The sequence below is a fragment of the Vigna unguiculata genome, chromosome 7 (assembly GCF_004118075.2).
Source record: "Vigna unguiculata cultivar IT97K-499-35 chromosome 7, ASM411807v1, whole genome shotgun sequence".
In the NCBI taxonomy this organism is placed as follows: domain Eukaryota; kingdom Viridiplantae; phylum Streptophyta; class Magnoliopsida; order Fabales; family Fabaceae; genus Vigna; species Vigna unguiculata.
The window spans coordinates 14,637,978-14,651,318 of NC_040285.1; the positions used below are offsets into that span (position 1 = coordinate 14,637,978).

The 13,341-nt window shown below is 37.8% G+C and overlaps 1 long non-coding RNA gene across 1 annotated transcript; it reads right to left on the reverse strand.

Moving 5' to 3' along the window:
- Positions 1-6,220: 6,220 nt before the first annotated feature.
- On the reverse strand, positions 6,221-7,339 carry LOC114192630. The gene is made up of 5 exons (XR_003606124.1): positions 7,212-7,339; positions 7,052-7,129; positions 6,872-6,959; positions 6,528-6,783; positions 6,221-6,405 (listed from the first exon to the last, which is right to left on the reverse strand). It is a non-coding gene; the product is annotated as an uncharacterized LOC114192630 (long non-coding RNA).
- Between the last annotated feature and the right edge of the window lie 6,002 nt (positions 7,340-13,341).

Consider the following 13,341-nt stretch of genomic DNA (forward strand, 5'->3'; position numbering starts at 1 on the left):
GATATTGTGTTGATTGTTCCGCATAGAGGTGGTCTGTCGTGGTTGCGGTTGTGTTGGTTCCCTTTGTTCTGTGTTCTGTGTTCTGGCTGGCTCTCTCCTCGGTTCTCTGCGTTCGATTCTTTGATCATTTCGTCGCTCAGTCTGCCTGTTATCGTTCCTGTCATACTGGGGTCTGGATGGGCCCTCCCCTGTTTCTCTTACGTAGTGTGTAAGATGTCCGGCCCGGACGAGTTCTTCTATTTTGTCGCGTAGAGTGTCGCATTCATCGATGGTGTGGCCATTGTTGCGATGGTAGTGACAATATTTGCTTAGGTCTACGTTGGGCGGGTTCTGGTATTTTCTGGGTGGGGGAATGAGTTCTGCTTTCAGGACTTCATCAAGTATGCGGGACCGAGGTGCGTTCAGGGTGGCACAATTCGAGAACTTTGTTGGTCTCCGTTCTGAAGGGCGACTATGGTCGGGCGGGGTGGGCTCCTTGTTGGTCTTTTTAATTTCTGTTCGCACTGGGGGGGGGGGGATTGGGCGTTGCTCTGGTATCGTCTCATGTCTTCAACCCTTATAAACATGGTTGCTCTCTTTCGAAGCTCTTGCATACTCAGAGGGGGGCGCATGGCCAGCTCGTCGGCAAAAGGTCTTGGCCTGAGGGAGGTCATCATGTACATTAGGATGAGGTTAGGGGTAAGGTCTTTGATCTTCATGGCGATGGCACCAAATCTATCAATGAAAACCCGGAGGGGTTCCCCCTCTTCTTGTTTGAGGTTGAGGAGGGCGATTGTGGTGAGGTCATGTCGGCGACTCGTATCAAATTGGGTGGTGAAGGTAGTGGTGAGCGTGGTGAAGGAGTCAATGGTGTAGGGGGAAACGCTCATGAACCATTCTAGAGCCGACCCCCTGAGGGCTACTGAGAATGACTTGCATAGCACAGCGTCGTCCGTGGAGTATAGGCTCACCTGGTTGGTGTAAATGGACACAAACTCGTCCGGATCTGTGGTCCCATCGTACGTAACGGTTGGTGCCTTCCATTTATGGGGTAGAGGTGTCTCTGTGATTCCGTCTATGAAGGGGTGGCGACGGTTCCTTCTAGAGGCGAAAGAGCTATATTACCGCCCATTGTGGGCCCGGTGGGTTTGTATTCACTCTCGTCTTCAGTAGGGTGGACATCAAGTCTTGAGTGGCGAGGGACGTCAACTCTCAAGTGGGGAGGGACCTCCACCCTCGAGTGGGGGGGTATGGTTCCCCAACCGCCTTATCTGCTTTGATTTTTTGCCTAAGGCGAGAGTTTTCCTCCCTCAGTGCTTCCATTTCATCTGCATTTTCTTTTCTTATACTCTGTGAACTCTTGCTGCATCCTGGCTTGAGCTTCCAGGATGCGTGATATCTCCGAGGCGGGACTGGGGTCTCCAACTTCAACAGTTGGCACCAAGGGGGGACATCTACTGTTCTGCTTCGCGTGGATACCATCTTGCTCTGGGGTTATTGCCTTGGATTTGTGAAATACTCTTCGGCCCCACGGTGGGCACCAATTGTTCTTACGGAACCAAGGTCTGTAGTCCACAAATCGATCAAGGGTCTTGGGCGTCTTACTTCGGGTCGGTCTTCTCTTGTTTCCAAGGGGGCTTGAGGGTGGCGCATGGGACCTGCTAAAGACACTCCGATGCCTAAGTCAGCACTGGTGATGTCAGGGTTTCAGAGAATAATTTAATGCGTAATCAATGCATAGAACAATGTGTTATTTATACCTTTTTACCTGTGGGTCCTACCTGCGATGGGCCTTTGGGCCCAATATTTCTCTTCTGGCTATTCTAGGGTCCAATGTTAAGGAGGGAATTTACCAGGGGGTCCTCCGAGGGTTGGCAATGTTCGGTATTCGGCCATGAGATGCGTCGAGGGTGGTCTTCTTTCAGAGGGATGCCTTTCGCAGGGCAAGCGGCCATGGGGTTTGGCTGTAAGCCGTGCTGTCCAAAAGAAGGCGCCTGCGTAAAATGGGTGGTTGAGGTCTGTTGAGGGTCGTGTTCTCCATGTGGAGGTGTCCTTTCGTGGTAGGCGGCCATCATGCCTGCTGAGGGCCTTGTTGTTCTAGATGGAGGCGTCCTTGCGTGGTAGGCGGCCATCATATCTACTGAGGATCGTGTACTCAGGTATGGTTGGGACAATGATAAATGGTTTTGGAGAAGTAGACCGACTTGAACCTTGTTTGGTTGACAATTTGTCAACTTTAGGCAAATAGTGAGTGGCGAAACAGAATGGTGCAATAACAAAGGTGGAGAGGTATAAGCAGGATTCAGATTCAAGTCATTGAGATGTCAAATAGGAGCATGGTAGGCAAACACCAATAACCAATACTTTTTCTTTTTACATTTGGGCCTACTTCCAGCAACATTTTCTAAAAATATTTTTTAAAGTTCAACAAAACATTAACTTTATTTTCAGTTTTCTCTGAAAATGCAAAGAGGTTATGGACAAAACAAACAGCTCCTAAGAGACTCTCCTTACAAAACATAATGAAAATGTTTGATTTTATCAAACATGGGAAATTATGTTATTTAGCCACACACAATTAGCAATTCTAATTATCATTATGAATGCATATGTATTAATAGAAAGACGTTGAATGCATTGTTGGTGCAAGTAACGACTGAAAGACCAGTTCATTCCATCCAACCTTATTATATTCCTACTCCCATCATAAAAAACCTGATTCGCATATTGAAATGGAATGTCTATACTCACATGCTCCTCAACAACAGCATGAACAGCTGCATCCGGTACTATTGGTCTGCCAATAATTGTCTGACTAGCAGAGCCAAGCAATAGAACTTTGATCAAAATCAACTGCAATGGACAAAAAAATGCAATGGAATATCAAACAACTGGCATGATAGGTTCCATAACAAAAAACAGGAACTAATTAGTAGAGAGAAAATATGCCGTAGATGATTACTTGATAGGCATGCTGACACATTTACACAAACATATTGCAATCACACAAACAACTACACAAACAATGCAGTTTGCAAACTATTAACACAAGCTATTTCTTACTAGGTAGGGCGTGAAAAACAACTACCTCAATAATGCTTTTAATAGCGGATCCACAAGAACCCAAACAAATACTATTTTCCAAAGAATCGTCTACCTAAATCATAATAACACACAAACTAGAATCAGGAATTTCTAGGAAAAAAGAACTCACCGTGTCATTCACTTCACAAAACTTTAACCTTTCGGTGAAAATGATCTCTCCATTACTTACTTTAAACTGGTGTTATCCAACCTGAATGAATGAAAATGCACAAACAATCACTAAAGAGGAAGGAAATCGGATTCTCTTTCCACTTTACAGTTTTAAAAATTGTTTTCTACTACAATTTCATGCCACTCACTCATTAATTTCTCATTCAAAATCTATCAAGTTTTGAAAATTATTTTCTTGACAAGGGCCCTAGAAAAGCAAAAAACAGAAACAACTCAAAGAAGTTTTTCTCATTTTCTTGCATTTAACATTCAGATGAATCGAAACTACTTCCTTTCCTTGTTTCTCAAACATAGTTGCTTACGAGGACAAAAGAAAATCGAGAATGACGTCGGCATTCTACAATGTAGTAGCGTCTTTGTATCCACATTGCAACTTCGGTGACATTCATTCAAATGCAGTGTCACTGATCAAGTAATGAGTGAGATAATTGAAGCCCTTGAACCTGGGTATTTGTATTAGTAATATTGTTTGATTAAAACTTCTTTGAAATGCTTTAAATCTAATGACAAGGCTAATAAAAATTTGAGCTATTTTGAACAATGTGTATTGAAGTGAATCAAACGAGTTTCTTATAAAACTAAAAACTAATATTGGAAAGAGTAACCGAATCGAAGAAGCTCTGAAATACTGCAATGGCAGAATGTTTGAAAAGATGAACCTGAACAACGGGTATAGGAAAGGACAATGACATTTTTAAGCCCTACGAACCTAAGAGCTCTTATAATCTTTTTCACCAATGCTGATAAATGGTGGTGCCCGCCTTTAGCCAACTGCCATAGGCAATTTGTACAATATTCATGGTTCAGAAGGTTAACTTAACTATTTACACCTAATTGAACTTTCATAAAAAGAAAAACAAATTAAACAAATATGGGTGTATGAAACGTGTTAATTAAATGATTTTTTAACTTTTTAATTATTTTTTATTTTTTATTTCATGATTTATAATTACATAATTTTACAATTTTATAATATTACAGTTTTATAATTTTATAATTTTATAATTATAAAATTTTATAATTTTATATATTTAAGATTTTATATATTTAAAATTTTTTAATTTTATACATTTCAAATTTTATGGTTTATAACTTTATAATTTTTTTCTTTTATAATTTTTGATTTTATAATTTTATAATTCTATAATTTTATAATTTATAACTTTATAATATTTTATAACTTTTTAATTTTATGATTTTATAGTTTTATAATTTTATATTATATATATATATATTAATTTACTTTAAAAATATTTTTTGTACAAATTTTGAGAGAGATCTCATGATAATGCTTTCTTGATAAAGTATTATGTGAAAATATTTAAACAAAATAACAATATAAAATAACTGTCATACTAGAGCGGTCAAAAGGTAACCTGATCCGGTCTGACCTGACTCGATTTATTATAGGTTGACCACTTAGTGAGCTAATCCAATCCAACTTACTTATTAGTGAAAAAAAAATTCAAATTCAACTCAGCTCACCACGGATTGCTTGGTGGGTTATACGGGTAGGTTCACTGATTCACTTAATTAAAAAAATACAATTTTATTTTCTTCAATCTAAAAAAAAAACTAAATTGTAATTCTGATTAAAATCTAAATAAACTTCAATAGAATCCAAATGAAATCCAAAAGGATGTTAACTCCAACTACAAACCAAAATCAAAATAATAACAATGTGTTGGCTAAAAAAAATAACCTAACCCAACCCAAATGTAAAGTCTAACATAATAAAAAACACTTGTGTGGCATTTTATTTGCAAGTTGGTGCGTCAACTCGGCTAACCACGGATTCAACCCAAGTGAGCTAGGTTCTAGGTGGGTCTGGTAAAAAATTAACCTGTATTAAAATTTGTAAAAATATTTTAACCCAACCCGAACCTCTGTGGGTCGAATTGGCTCACATTTCAACTCATTTTGATAGCTATATGTTATACCATGTAATTAAAAAAAAATCTAATTACAGCGACTCATTTACAAAAATTTAAGATTTAAAGTTTTGAAAAAAAAATAAAAAAAATAACAGAGACCTCAATTTGAAACTTTATATTTATGAGAAACTCGAAATATAAGTAACCTATATTTAATAATTAAAGAGATTATTATTATTACATGGTGCATTAATTATTTTTTTAATGTGTAAGTATGGTAAGTCAAATTACAATGAAATAGTAATGCATATATTTAACTAAAAAGTGAGTTGTCTTCTAAATTTCAACTATAGGTTGTGTCTAACAAGTGTTAGATGCAATGGTAGTATTATAATGAAAGTCACGAGTTAGCGATAAATCATTTGAAGTTTTTAGCATGTATTAACTTCCCATTCAATGTAATAATTGTAACTAATCACAGTAAAATATTATAGAAGTCACTAAAAAACAAAACTAAATTGTGGAGGTTTTAATTTCGTTTAGCGAGGGTTTTTACCCTCCACAAAATAATTTGCAGGGGTTTTTCAAACCTTCACAGATAGGTTCCCCACAAGTTATTTGTGGAGGTTTTCTACAACCCCTGATACCAAGTTTATATTGTGGGAGTTTTTAATGGAGGGTTATAACCTCTCTTATTCATGACTATTATTTTGTGGAGGTTTAAAACCTCTTTTATTTCCATAAACCTATTTGATTTCAAAATTCCTTTTTTTCATTTTTTTTGTGGGGGTTAATACCCTTCTCAATTCGAGGATTATACTGTAAAAGTTTTTACCTGTTTCGTTTGTATTATTTAATTTGTGGATTTATTACTGTATTTTTCTTGCGTTATTCAAATCTCATAAAAAACAATATTTTGTTTGTAATTAGAATTTCCTACTATACTTGACAATGTATATCACCATTTGAATGTATGTCACCATTTGAGGTACTTATATTTTTATATCAACAATATTTTTTTGTAAACTTCAATCAAATACTTCAACCAAAGTGCTCAAATATATAACATTAGAACTTTTGATTCTCAAAATCAACATATTAACATAAAAGCAATTTAAATTGAAACAATTACAACTTAATCCATACTTACTCAAAGTTCATAGTACACTAAAATAGTTTCATCCTAAAAAACATCATCAACACCCTAAATGTTGCTACCACCAGATGATCCTCTTGTACCCATAGAAGACTCAGGCTCATTTGCATCATCGGTTTGCTGAAATTATAAAAGATAAATATTTCCTTAAAACATTCCAAGAAGTAAGTGTCAGGCATGCCTGTTTTCCCAGACCATCTTTCAAAATAACATATATAGCTAAAAATTTAAGAATGACTAACCTGATACTTGGCCTTGTAGAGACGCATAGCTGCTGCATGAGCAAGAAGTTGGTGATGTGTGACCAGATATGGCTCAATTGAAGAATCACCACCTGTGCAATTTGAATTCATCCATGCAGAACAGCGACCTGGTGCCATTACTCCACTTGCATACCCATTCTGACTGCAACTCCAGGGTTCATTCAATGTAACCCAATACTTCACCCTATCACCAAATTCCTTGAAGCAAAGTTCTGCATAATCTCGAAAGTCCTTTCTGAAGAACAAAAATATATGTTTGCTTGTCAAATTATATTCTTATTATACTGTTGCTAAACCAATTATATATTAGAATTGAAACTTACACTATCAGTGGACTTAGAAAGCCACCATACTCATCTTCCAGTGCTTGGGAAAGACCCCAACGAAAAAGAGTCACAAATGGTTTTATACCTGTGCACGGTTGTTAACATTTAATTAATAATCATCATCAAATATTATAATATTAAAGTCCAAGTACCACAGAATTTAAGTCAAATTCTAACCATTAGCCACCAGCTCATTGATAAGGTTGTTGTAATAGTTTATTCCTTCTTGATTTATTCCTCCACTCAGCTTTCCTTCTGTAAATATAGTTTAATAAAAAGGGTTAGGTTAAGTCAAAAGATAAAAAACTTAGTAATTAACGACGAGAAAATAACTTACTGGGAAGATTCCTTTTTATGAAAATCCATACTGCACCAAATAAAAAGAACGCATAAATTACAAATCAGAATTGTTTGTCAGATTATTGTAGTTTATTCCAGAGGCATTAACCTATCAAAAATCTATAAAACTAAAACAAAGTTAAAGTCATATTCATAGCTCCAAATTATAAACTGTTATGCAAGAATGAAGGCTTTTATTATGTGTTGAAATAGTACTATGTAAGAGAAACAATAAAATTATGCAGATGTTGAACTTACCAAATATCAAGTAATCAAGACTTTTATTTGGGGATTTAATTGAATTTTCTGTGCTTAAAGATTGATTTAATTAGGATTTGTGATTATTGGATTTATTGAGTAAGTTTGGTAAAAGTGGCGTAAAAATTGATTTTAGTTGCATAAAATATTATTGGATATTCTAACGTTTGTTAATGCAGCTGGAATTTATTTTTGGTCAATTAATAGTGTGATTTTAAGTTACAAAATAAGTCCAAAATCAAGAAATTCTGAAAAAGAATAAATCAGGAGCTAAATGCACCCCCAGTTTTTACTTGCACACTCCTTTTAAAGTGGACCACAAAAACCTGTTCTGCACCCCCAGTTTTCACTAAGTTGCACCCCTCCTACCACTTAAACTCCACTCAACCAGATTATGCCATGTGGCAATCTCCACCTCTTAAAATTAGCCAACCAAAGCAAGCCACGTGGCAACAATCCTTGCACTAACAAGCTGTCCAATGGAAGGCTGCCACGTCATCATCTTCATCTTCCAAAACCCTAACCCTAATTTTCTTCTCTCCTTCCACGACCATGGCAGCCGCCGCCGCACCTCCTCACCTCGCCGGCCACCACTGCACCACCAATCTGCTGCAGCGCGCCACCACTGCAGAACCACCACACCTCCATCTTCTCGCCTCCGCATCTGCAGCAACAGCGCGAACCTTCTCCGCAGCCACCGTAGCAGCACTTTTCACCGGAATCTACACCATTTCCGCAGCGCACACGAACCACCATCGCGCCTCCGTCTTCTCCGCACCTCGATTTCACGTCGAAATCCGACCACCACGATTCTGCAGCACCATCTTCTCGCACAACCGCGCAACAGCAGCAGAGGAAACTTCCACCATCTCCTACAGAAGCACCGCAACACCACCACAGATCGCGCGCTTCTCGCCGCAGTTCCGTCACCACTGCACCAGCCTCGAAGCCACCTTCAGATTCACGACCACTGCACATCTTCTTCCTTCACGCATTGCAGCGCCGTCCACGCCACCATGAACGAGAACGAACCATGGCAGCCACCATTTTTGCACCAGCAGCGAACACCGTCCACGCGCACCAGCAGCGTCCACAAACCTCCACCACCACGCCTTCGTCGCCGGAGAAGGAGGAGCAGCCGCGCCGTCATCCACAAGCCTCCATGAAACCCTAAACACAGCAAACCCTAGTCTGGAGAGAGAGAGTACTCTGCGCCACATGTCAGCATCTGATAAGACAGTCAAACTGGTCAACTGGTCAACTCTGGTCAACTGGTCAAAGTCAGCAGTCAACTCTGGTCAAAACTGCAAATATGGTTAAATGAGAGGGGCAGAATTGGAAATTGGACAGGAATTAAGTTGCTAATTAATTAAATAAAAATAAAAGATTTTAGCAACTGACAGATAAAGCCCAAAGTCCAGTGGAAGCCTATATAAAGAGACTTAAGGGAGCAGAAACGGGGGAACTGACAAATTACAGCTTAGACACTTAGAACTCTCTGGTTTTGGCAGATACCGTCTCCACCACATCTCTCATTCTTCTTTTATTTTCTTTCTTTCATATCATCATGTATTCCATCAAAGCCATGGAGGGCTAAGCTTTAAGGGTTGATTCCACTGTAATTTCTTAAATGGATTCTGAGGTTAGATGAATTTATGTGTTTGTTATTTTGATTATTGTTGTGGTTTTTGTTTATCTATGTCCTTTGCTTCTTAATCGAATAGAAAATAATGATTTTGAATCTACATGCATGCTAATCATATGAGTTAAAAGGTTTTTAAATTAAATTGAGACTTTACTTTGATTTTGTTTAGAAACTTTCATTTGATTAAATAAGTTTTTGCCAATAATTGAGACTTTAATTTGATTAGAGGTAATTACTTTAACTAAAATTAGTCAAGACTTTACTTTGATTAATTAAGTTTTCTATTTGGTAAAGAAACAAAGGAATATACATGATTAGGCATAGTAAAATTAATTGAGACTGTACTTTGATTGAATTTACTATGGACAATCTAACAATTCTCACTTTTAATTGAGACTGTACTTTGATTAAAAGTGAGGATGCCAACAAATGAATTGAGTCTTTACATTGATTTATTTGTAAATCAACAACAATAATTAATTTAACAATAATCTCTAGATAACCAATGAAGAATCTTATTTAGAAAAAGCAGTGAAATTGACCTATTTATTATTACTGTGTTTACAATCTTCCGTGTCATTTTCTTTGCATATCAAAACCCCCCTATTTTTATAGTTGCTAGTTTTAAATTGCATTTTTGAGAATCAAATATTTGAGATCAATTCCGTATTCGTTGTGAGACGACTCAGGGTTATCTTAACCCTAACTATTTTCTTCACTACAAATTGGCAATACTGAAGTTGCTAAAGTAGTGGTAATTTGATCGCCTAACGACAGCGATATCAAATTTGGCGCCGTTGCCGGGGAGTACGGTTAGTATTTCTTTTATTTTGATTCTGTTTTTATTTATTTATTTTATTTTATTTTATTTTATTTTATTTTTATTTTTTTATTTTTATTTTTTATTTATTTTACGCATATACGTTTGATATAGTTTGTTATTTTGTAGTATCTAGTTTTCTGTTAATATATTCCAAGCAAAGTTCTATTTTTGTTTTGATTAAGAATTTCTTTTAAGAAATTTTTGAGACTAGTTTGGAAAACTCTGTCTAGGAAAGACTTGGTATTTAAGTTGTCCACTGTGACGCACCTCTCTTTCCTGGGAGTAGACCCAACGACATCTTAACTCATTTCTTTCTTGAAATCTTTCTCCAAAACAAGAATAGGAAGAGAAAAAAAAACAACACACAGGGAAACACTTTCAGGTGGATTGCATAGTGCATGACTCGGGCCAATCCGGGTCAATTTTATCAACTTGATTCAGAACTTGAAAGGAACTTGCGTAAATCACGTAGGAGACTTGATCTCAGGTGTTCTACTGAAGGAGCACCATCATCATCTGAACCTACCACTGAAAGTGTACCACTAGAATCACCTCCGGTGATTAACATATCTTCTGATCCATCACCTGAACCAGAATTTCAAGAAGATAGAATGGAAGAAAGAACAATAAGAGAGTTGGCTTCACCGGATGCAGCAATTACACAAAACATGTGCATCCAATATCCAAATGGAGAATGTGAGCTTAAGTCTGGGTTAATCCATCTTTTACCCAAATTCCATGGATTAGCAGGAGAAGACCCATACCATCATTTGAAGGAATTTCATGTTGTTTGTTCATCCATGAGGCCTACAACAGTGACAGAGGAACATATCAAGCTTAAGGCTTTTCCATTCTCATTGCAAGATGCCGCTAAGAATTGGTTATACTGCCTTCTGCCAGGATCCATCAATACCTGGGAGACTCTGAAAAGATTATTTCTGGAAAAGTTTTTTCCAGCATCTATAGTTGCTGCTATTCGCAAAGATATTTATGGGATAAGGCAACAAGAAAGAGAAAGTCTTCACAAGTATTGGGAGAGATTCAAAAAGTTGTGTGCTTCCTGTCCTCATCACCAAATAAACGAGCATCTCCTCATTCAATACTTTTATGAGGGATTGAGTATCATGGATAGACAAATGATAGATGCTGCAAGTGGAGGGTCATTGGTGGACAAAACGCCAACAAATGCAAGACAATTGATTGAAACTATGGCGTCGAACCATCAACAATTTTCCACAAGGAGTAATTCTATAACTCTATTGAAGGGAACCCATGGAGTAGAAGCTTCATATGTTGCAGATCACAAGAAATTAGAAGGGAAGTTGGATGACTTAGCAGCCATGGTAAGGACCTTGACAAACTTACAGAAAAAGCCTATCCCTTCTACTTTATGTGGAATTTGTGCTTCTACTAATCATCCTACAGAGGCTTGTTCTATGTTAAAAGAGACAGGGACGTTAGATAATGAACAACCTCAGGCATATGCTGCAAACATCTATGGCAATAATAGACCACCTCGGCAGCAATACAACCATGATTTGTCCTCCAACAAGTACAACCCAGATTGGAAGGAATATCCCAGCCAGAAATGGGGAAATCAACAGCCTCAACACCAACAAGTCTATGTTCCACCTCAACAGAGACAACAACCACAACCAGCTGCAACCTCTGGTGATTCAAACATGGAGGCAATGATGAAAATGATGGCTGACATGATGAAGGGACAAATCAATGAGTTGAAACAGACAATGGAAGCAACTAATCAAAACTTGCAGAACCAGATTGGACAAATGGCAAATGAGTTAAATCAGATGAAGTCTCAACAAGGCTCGAGCAATTTGCCTGCACAAACTGTAATCAACCCGAGAAATGTAAGTGCTATTACTTTAAGATCGGGTAAGCAAATACAAGGCCTTGGGGATACCCAAGAAGATGAAGATAAGGACAATGAAGTTGTACCTAATGATGAAAGAGGAAGATCAGATGAAGCAACACAAGCAACATCTGAGATGCCTGCACCTAGTGATAACTCCAGGTTGGTATCCCCTAATACTTCCTCTGAAAATCCTTCTCCTTATTCTCCTCCTCCTCCCTATCCAAACCGTTTGAAACCAAAAACTAAAAAGATGGAGGAGTTAGACAAAGAAATCCTGAATACTTTCAAGAAAGTGGAGATAAACATCCCTTTGTTGGATAATGTGAGACAAATTCCTAAATACGCCAAGTTTCTCAAAGAATTATGTACACATAAAAGGCGTATTATGGACAAAGAGGTAGTGAACATGGGAAGAAATGTCTCTAGCTTAATTAAGAAGCCTGCAGTCAGAATGCCGCAAAAGTGTAAGAATCCAGGTATGTTTTCTGTTCCCTGCATTATAGGAAGTACTAAGTTTGACAATGCTATGTTTGATTTAGGAGCTTCTATTAATGTAATGCCTTTATCTGTTTTTACTTCACTTCATCTTGGACCTCTTAAGTCTACTGGTGTGGTCATTCAGTTGGCCAACCGTAGCACAGTTAACCCTGCAGGTGTGCTAGAAGATGTGCTTGTCCGTGTGGACAAGTTAATTTTTCCTGCAGATTTCTATATCTTAGACATGAAGGATGATGAAGGAATGAGTTCAACCACAATCATCTTGGGAAGACCATTCATGATGACAGCACGTACCAAGATAGACGTGCATGCAGGATCCTTGACTATGGAGATAGGAGATGAGAAGGTGCAGTTCAACGTGCTAGAAGCCATGAAGCACCCAATTGAAGACCATTCTTTGTTTTGCATTGATTTATTGAGTAATGTAGTGAACAATTATGCTTTTGGACTTTTGGACGTTTTATCTGGTTTTTCTTCTTCTTTGGATTTTTCTTTTTCGAATATTTTGGGCTCAATTTTAGACGAAAGAGAAAATTGTAAAATAGGTGATGTTGAGGACACGGTGTCACTATTTGATACCTCTGTGGCGTCCAAGTGTGATGCTGAGGTGGCTGAAATTACCTTAGGCAATAAAATGTTGCCATCTGTGGAACAGCCACCCACTTTGGAGTTGAAACCTTTGCCATCTCATTTGAAATATGTTTATCTTGAGAGGGATGGGAAACTCCCTGTTATTATATCTGCCTTGCTTACTGACGAGCAGGAACAAAAGCTATTGCAGGTTATCAAAGATCACAAGCGAGCAATAGGCTGGACTTTGGCAGATATTCCTGGTATTAGTCCTTCTTTCTGCATGCACAGAATACTCTTGGAGGAGGATGCTAAGCTAGTGAGGCAACCTCAGAGGAGACTGAATCCTCAGCTGATGGAGGTTGTGAAGAAAGAAGTCACCAAGTTGCTACAAGCAGGTATTATATATCCCATTTCTGACAGCACTTGGGTGAGTCCTGTACATGTGGTCCCCAAGA